The 8,426-nt window shown below is 35.0% G+C and overlaps 1 pseudogene; it reads left to right on the forward strand.

The window, feature by feature from the left end:
• Positions 1-1,769: 1,769 nt before the first annotated feature.
• On the forward strand, positions 1,770-2,314 carry LOC110212678 (ras-related protein Ral-A pseudogene; annotated as a pseudogene).
• Positions 2,315-8,426: the final 6,112 nt, after the last annotated feature.

Here is an 8,426-nt window from a genome sequence, read left to right on the forward strand (position 1 = left end):
GCTAAGGCAGGATTCTCTTGCTTTGCCTGTGCTTGGATCTGGGCCACAGTTCCGAGTGGTAGTCCTGGGGTGAGGAGGAGAGCTGGCGTGGTGGAGCTTGTAGTGGTGGTAGAGAGGGAATCTTCCTCACAGTTCCAAGGCAGAAAAGAGTGCTTGTGGTCTCCCATGAACCAGAGAACAGTCCAGGAAAGGAGTAAACACCTCACCCTTGATCATATGACCTCAGAAGAACTGAAAATTTACAGCTCCCTAGAAGTATCTCTGAAAACAACTACACAAACCCTCCAAAGCTTGGGACAGTACATTCTCCACACTGGAAGCAGACCCCTACCTTAACAAAGAGTTTATATCTCAAGTAATTGGCTGGTATCACAAGCAAACTTCACAAAAAAAAATCAGGCCATAGAATCTTTCTTTGGTGACAAAGAAGATTAAAACAGACAACCAGAAGAAGACAACAAAGTCAAAACTCTTACATCCAAAGCCTTCAAGAAAAATATGAATTGGTCCCAGGCCAGGGAAGAGTTCATAAAGGATTTTGAGAAGCAATTAAGAGAAATAGAGGAAAAACTTGAAAGAGAAATGAGAGTGATACAAGAAAATCATGAAAAACAAGTCAACAGCTTGCTGAAGGAGACCCAAAAAAATACTGAAGAAAATAACAACTTAAAAAATAGATTAACCCAAATGGCAAAAGAAGTCCACAAAACCATCGAGGAGAAGAATGCTTTAAAAGGAAGAATTGGCCAAATGGAAATGAAGTCCAAAAGCTCACCAAAGAAAATACTTCTTTAAAAATTAGAATGTAGCAAATGGAAGCTAGTGATTTTGTGGAAAATCAAGACATTGTAAAACAAAACCAAAAGAATGAAAACATAGAAAACAATATGAAATATCTCATTGGAAAAACAACTGACTTGCAAAATAGTTCCAGAAGAGATAATCTAAAAGGTTTTTTTTACTATCTGAAAGCCATGATCAAAAAAAAAAAAAGCCTAAACCTAATCTTTCAAGTAATTATCGAGGAAAACTGCCCTGATGTTCTAGAACCAGAAGGCAAAATAGAAATGGAAAATCCAGAGCACATTGACTAGGAGGTCTCTGATTGCATCTCATCCAAGGGTGGCTCTACTCACCACTCTGCCTCACTGGGATGTATCTGTGGGAATTGCAGTGAAGGTCCTCCACTATACTTACAAACACAGACTGGCTGAGGAGGTCTTTGTGAAGTGTCTGGTCTAAACTCCAGAATATGCTTATTTCTGCTGGACAGCTACACATGGCTGAAGGAAGCAGCAGAATTACAGGGGACATGAGGCCATCTCATTGGATCACATTGGCGAATTTGGGTTCCCTTGTCCTGCAATGAGTGAAACTATATCCAAATTTGGAACACTGACAATATAAATGGAATCCCAAAATGAAAAAAAAAGGGCAAGGGTAGCTTGGTGACACAGTGGATAGAGTATTGGTCCTGTAGTCAAGAAGATATGAGTTTAAATATGGCCTCAGGTACTTATTAGCTGTATAATCCTGGACAAATCACTTCACCCCTATTACCTCCTTCCAAAAAGAAAAGAAAACAAAACAAACGAACAAAAAGGCAGGGGCAGCAGCTGGTAGAAGGAGCTGACCTTGTAGTAGTGGTGGAAGCTGCAGTGCCAGCAGTGGCCTCAGCCTCATCCTGGCAGTGCCTGCTTGCCTGCCTCCATTCTTTGCCAGTCTATAGATTTTTTTTTTTCCATCCTGAGATACCTCCATAACCAAAGATGGGAGTAAATAAGCTTAATGGCCAGAATTATTTGGCTTTACACAAAGTCATTATGGTGGTCAGAGGTGGCTGGGGAAATCTTCTTTGACCCTACAATTCATGTAGGATAAGTTTTGGAAGACTATTACCAGACCAAAGCTAACAGCTACCAAAACAAGATAGTCCTGGATGGAGAAGAGGTCCAGATCAACATTCTTGACACTGCTAGGCAGAAGGACTATTTGGCCATTAGGGACAACTACTTCCAAAGTGGGGAGGACTTTCTATCTGTCTTCTCTCTAAGAGAGCTGGAATCTTTTGCAGCAACTACTAACTTCAGGGAACAGATTTTAAAAGTCAAGGATGATGAAAATGTTCCCTTCTAGCTCGCAATAAATCAGATTTAGAATATAAAAGACAAGTTTTTGTAGAAGATGCAAAAAAAAAACAAAACAAAACCCCAGAATCAATCAGTAGAATGTCAACTATGCAGAGACCTCCATCAAAATACGTGCTAATGTTTAAAAATAAGTTTTTTTTCTTTATTTGATGAAAAATATTTGACCCTGAAATATGGAAGACAGTAAAGAAAAAATAAATGGAAAGAAGAGGGAAAGTTTGGCCAAGTGAATCAGAGAGAAAAGCAGCATTTTACAATCCAGGCCCAAACTTCTTGCTTATCTTGACCACACTAATAAATATAATTTATAAGCGTCACCATTAAGGGGCAACATATCAAAGAGAGGATGAGTATAAGTTTTTTTTTTTCATATAGTGAGAACGTTTGTCAATTGGAGGAAGAAGCCAAAGCTTGAATTTAACTCTCATCTGAATTGGTTCAGAGGTAAAATCTATCTACCTATCTAAATCTATCTTACACAATAGGGAAGAAGGAGAGGAAGGGAATAAGAGAAAAGCAAGCGATAAAAGGGAAGGTGTATAAAAAAAGGCACTGGTCAGATGCAAAATATACTTTAGAGAAAAGACAGGATAGAAAGAAAGAGATGATAAACAGAAGAAGATTGTATGGAGGAACTCAGACAGTAATCATAACTGTGGATATGAATGGGAATGAATTCACTCATAAAATAGCAGATAGTAGAATAGATTAGAAACCAGAATCCAACAATATGATGTTTTCAAGAGTTCCATCATTGTGTACTGTAGAAATTGGACCCTAAATATTGAATGTAAGACCAGCAGAAGTGAGATAGCTGGTGATCTGATATTGGCCTATTACTATCCTACAGAGACAGAATTTGAAGCAAAGTAGTCAGTCTACAAGTGAGAAGGTGATCCTTAACCTTTTGACTTGGTATTCCTCTATGTAGTACAGGGCCCTTACTTCAAGTTGCATAGATTCCTAGGCATCTAAACATCAGGGTTGTTCACTTATGTGATTTGTCTCTTATGTTCCTTTAGGAGAGGGAGACTTAGAATATATTAGTTGAAGGAACTGGGGATATTTACCTTGGAGAAAAGAAATCTCAGAGGAATATGATAAGTATTTTCACAAAATTGAAGGGTTGACATGTGAAGAAGGGATTTGACTTTTTTTGTCTGGTGCCACAGCACAATTCAGGAGTAAGGGTGGAAGATGCAAAGAAGAATTTAGTATTGATTACACGGAAAAACAAAAAAAAAATAACAACAAATGCAAAATAGCAGCAAAAATAAACAAACAAAACTACCACAATAAGCACCACAGCAAAATAAACAAATAAAAAACCTCCTAATAGTAAAAGCAAGCATATTGATCTTTTTTATATTATGGGGCCTTTCCAAAGTCTGCTGAAATATATGGTTCCTACCTCAAAATAATATTTTTAAATATGTAAATTGAAATTGATTTTATTATGAAGGCAGCAAATTATATTGAAATCCATATGTAGGTGGGATGGAATAATAGCTGAGGTCCATTTTAAATCACAAATCCCTCATTTCCTTGATTCTGTGCTTTTGGAGTATCACTAGTTATGACCTTCCAGGAGTGTGAGATGAGACAAATCTGAGATAGAATGATATTATTTTAGAGGAAAAAGCCAGTGGCAAAACTCTACTTCTCAAACTTCCATTACATGCCTTATGTACTTACCCTAAGGCATGCTATTTCCCAGAGGGCAATAAGAAAAGTAATAATTATAATGATTATTTTCATCATCATCACTAATATTTATCTAATGCTTTCAAGTTAGCAAAGTATTTTAAATAGGAGGTCATTCACAAAGTTTTGTTTAATAGACTAATACGTTTTCAGAAATTTTGGATCACTGAAAATTCAAGATTGCCTGTGGAAGGAAGATGCCTTGGGCTGCTAATTAGCTTATTATGTCATTAAATATTCTATAAAATTACAGATATGTAGTCATTTTTATACACAAAAGAAGAGCTGCCATCAGCCATGAGAAATTTATTTAATACATGGATTTAGTATCAAGGAAGAAAATAATAGTAATTTTATGGAATATAACATATCAAAAGTTATACAAAATTTAAATACATATGTACATATAAATATATACATATATATCACAACTACCACCTACTTTGGCAGGTACAATAATTAGTTTGCCTAAGAACCTTTTAAAATAAACAACCAAATAAAACTGTACTAAATATAATCTCTTTGGAGGGAGAATAAAGTATCTTTAAATGGCTTGAAATAATTGACAAAGAAATGTAAAAGAAAAAGCAACAATTACAGATTAGAAAATTAACCCAGAGATAAAGGTATCTACCACACTAAGACAATTACTTCTATATATCTGGAATCAATAACTTTGATATTATTTTGATTCTATCTCTCCAGTCTCTCAGGTATATCTAACACATTCCTCTACCTTTGAAAATAATCAAGGAGAAAAATATTGGCAGTGAACTTGTCCCTCTCAAATAATGATTTAATTATTGCAAAATCTTTATTATTACCTCTGATAAAATTTGTTATTAAGAATGTATAAATGGAACACTATCTCTGACTCCTAGGAAAGAAGTGGCTATAATTCAGTTTATTTTCTTCAAGCTCCTTATTACAATCTCAAAAGATCATAATACCTTTTATATAGTGTTTTAAGGTTTGTAAAACAATTTACACACACACCATAAATATGCATATATGTATGTTCATATATATGTGTGTACATATATCTTTATCTAAATCTTTTGCTATATTTATGTATGCTATTATATGTAATCATGAACGACCCTTTGTCCTCACACAAACCTTATGAGGTAGGTGCTATTATTATACTCATTTTATAAATGAGGAGAAAAAAAAAAACTAAACCTGAGACAGATTCTCACTTGTTCAGGGCAGATAACTAGTGAGACAGGACTAAAGTTTATGTTTTTGAGCTTCCAAATCCAGATACCTATGACCTCTAGATGCCTCTGTCTGCTGGTCAAGTCAGCTCATCAAATTAGATAAACCTGAGGTAGTGAAGAATTAGCAAGCCTTTGTTCAGTGTGCTAAGTGCTAGCAATATAAGTACAAACAGAAAGCCCTTGATTAGAGCTTATATTCTAATGAAGGTAATAAAATGCATAAAAGGAAGCTATAATGGGATTGGTAGGGGAATAATGTAAGGAAGAGGAGATGAAGTGGGTAGGGGATGGTAGAAAAAAATTCAGAAGGAGCATTATTAGTGCATCCTAGAATACAATGAAGACATGGGTGCCTGGTTATTCTCCTTAAAATGGATATTCTAGTAGTAACTAGCCAATCAGCAGAAGCTGTCAAAATAGGAAGACTACTTCCAGTGTGAAAAATCCAAGGCTATAGTGAGCTTCCAGGGAAAAGAGATCTCTAGGGCATTGTAGAGAGAGTCTAGGAAATGAATTAAGTAGTACAGTCAAAACTTCATCATTAGAAGCTTTGGCATCAGGTAATGGTTGCTTGTTTTCTTTGGTCACAGAATTTCATAAGTAGGATATGGTGAAGAGAGCCTGTATAAGTGAATTCACAGATTATTTACAGTATTAAAGTATGTCTTATGAAGTGCATATTTCTATAGAATAAGGTTTTTTTTTCATTATTCTCTTATTCTCCGTTTCTGTACTGATGAAAAACTCCAGAATGTCCCCTTTCAGCTATGCAAAGAGACAACATATATAGAAAATATTGCTTTCCAAAAGGTAATGTGATGTTTCCAAGTACAACAAAATTTTATGCACATGGTCAAAATTGTGATGGAGGGGAATCAAAATCTGAGGACTTCATGGGTAAAAGAGAAAACTTTTAAGAGTTATAGGATAACATCATATAAGTCTATCATAGGAGTCCAAAATAAGAGGAGATAGATGATGATTTCTTTAGGCAATGCATTTCATCAAATTTTGGTCAGAATCTCCTGCTCAGTGGAAATATTGACAGTACCAATGAACTATTCTGAAGGGTAAAAAACAATTTCAACACGTCAAATCCAATAGCTTTGTTTGGATATTTTAGAGCACACAAGCTTAAGATTTAAATCTATGTAGAAGCAATGATGTTATTTTAACATCATTTTGCCTGGATAAATTTGAATTTTTCCTTTTGGAAATATTAGTTTGTATTATACTAATAAATTTTTAAACTAGGTTTTAGTGCTTTACCCTCAAACACCTATTTACACCTCTACTTTAAGACAGATATGAATGCGATGTAGTGGAATGGTAGACAGAAAAGCCAATGCAATGTTAGATGTACATCTATTGTCTTACGAAAACAAATTTGAGTTCAAATCCAGCCTCAGACCAAACACTTGACACTTACTAGCTGTGTGACCCTGGGCAAGTCACTTAACCCTCATTGCCTAAAAAAAAGAAAAGAAAAGAAAAGAAAAGAAAAGAAAAGAAAAGAAAAGAAAAGAGAAGAAAAACCATACATTGGGGGACCTAGGTGGCAAAGTGGATAGAGCACCAGCTTTGAAGTCAGGAGGACCTGAGTTCAAATCTGGCTTCAGATCAAACACTTGACACTTACTAGCTGTGGGACTCTGGACAAGTCATTTAACCTCAATTGCTTGAAAAAAAGAGTTTTAGTAAACTGGAGATAGGCCTGAGAAAAGAAGACATAGCTATGAGAGGTATCTTTAAGGATTTTATGGTTTTCCTGAAGAAGAGGCAATAGATTTACTCTGTTAGGAACCGAAGGACAGAAACAGAGAGAGTAGTTGCAAAGAAACAAATTTAGACTTGATATCAGGGGGTATAATTTCCCAAGAATTAGAGTTCTATAAAATTAGAATGGACTCCATTAGGCTATGCTAAGTTTTCTCTTATTTGAGATCTTCAAGCAGAGGCTAGATGAACACTTGTCAGGTATGTTAATAGAGATGTCTTCCTGTGTGTGGGTTGGATTAGACTGCTACTGAGGTCAATTCTCACTCTAAAATTCTATGATTCTCTAATTATAAGATTTAGGAAGTGCCTTGAGAATACACAAAAATATGAAGGACTTCGGATTTCCTCTACAAGCATAAATAATTCTTTGTTTAAGGAATCCTGCCTCCAACAAAAACCATAGCCAGTTGATAATGGAATTAATCTGTTCAAGAAACTTTGTTGGCTCTTGTTGCCTTTAGCATAACATAAATTTTTTTCTATTTGTCACTTGCAGACCTTCAGAACTTAATGTGAGCTTTCCTTTTCAGGGTACTTACACATTCTACATATTCTGCCTTCTGGGAAAATTGACCTATTTGTTTTTCCCTGTGCATGACTTTTTATCTCCCATTTCTGCGCCTTTGCACTTGTCATATTCCTCATGCCTTGAATACTCTCCCACTTCATCTCCCCCTTTGAGATCCCTTATATTCCATTAAATCTAAGTTGAAAGGCCATTTGTAAGAGGTCTTTCCTGATTTCTTAAATAGTTAGTGCCTTCTCTTCCCATCATTCCTTTGGATTCACTTTTATATTTGCTTTTCTGTGAATATCTTTTATATTTGTTTATTTGTGAATAGCCCAAATAAAATGCAAACTTCTTGTAGGTAGCTTTTATTTTTTTGTAATCCCAATAAAAATATAGTGCCTCATACATTGCAGGGTTAATAAGTGCTTAGTGATTGATAAATTCATAATAGATAAATTTTAAGGTATTGAATAGGCCATTGATAAGCTAAATGACTTGCCCAGGATCCATAGCTAGTATGCCAGAGTTGGGACATAAACCCATATATTTCCAGCCCTGAATTTTATGTCAGGGTGATTTTTTGCTTTGCACATAAGTGCTAATTATTTTTTTCTTAATTCAAATAAAAACCTGATATTTATTGACAGCTCAGTAAGCTAATTACATTGCCAAAATAGTGGAGACAATTTCTATATCCTCTCTATTTGTATGTACACCGTAACTATTTTTTAGTTTCTAGTAGTGCAAAAATCCCAATGTTAGTCCTGTCTTCTCCCTATATAGACATGTTATCAGAATGCAGCAGGTCTTTTCCCTGGAACAAATATGCTTAATTATGTCATCTTCCTTAAGTGATGACACATTGAAAGTAATCATTATGCCTTAATTCAAATTCATTTATTTAAATACCAAAATGACATTTAATTTAAATATCTCAAAGCATATGCAAAAGTTGCAGCAAATAAGAGGGTATAGTAAAAAAAAAAAAAGAAAAATCTGTTTTGCTCTTGTGGAGATGAAACAAACTAAGCTGAATCTCAGAATTTAAGATTAATAACATTG

The sequence above is a fragment of the Phascolarctos cinereus genome, unplaced genomic scaffold (genome assembly GCF_003287225.1).
Source record: "Phascolarctos cinereus isolate Bilbo 61053 unplaced genomic scaffold, phaCin_HiC Scaffold_2;HRSCAF=192, whole genome shotgun sequence".
NCBI classification, from domain to species: Eukaryota; Metazoa; Chordata; class Mammalia; order Diprotodontia; family Phascolarctidae; genus Phascolarctos; species Phascolarctos cinereus.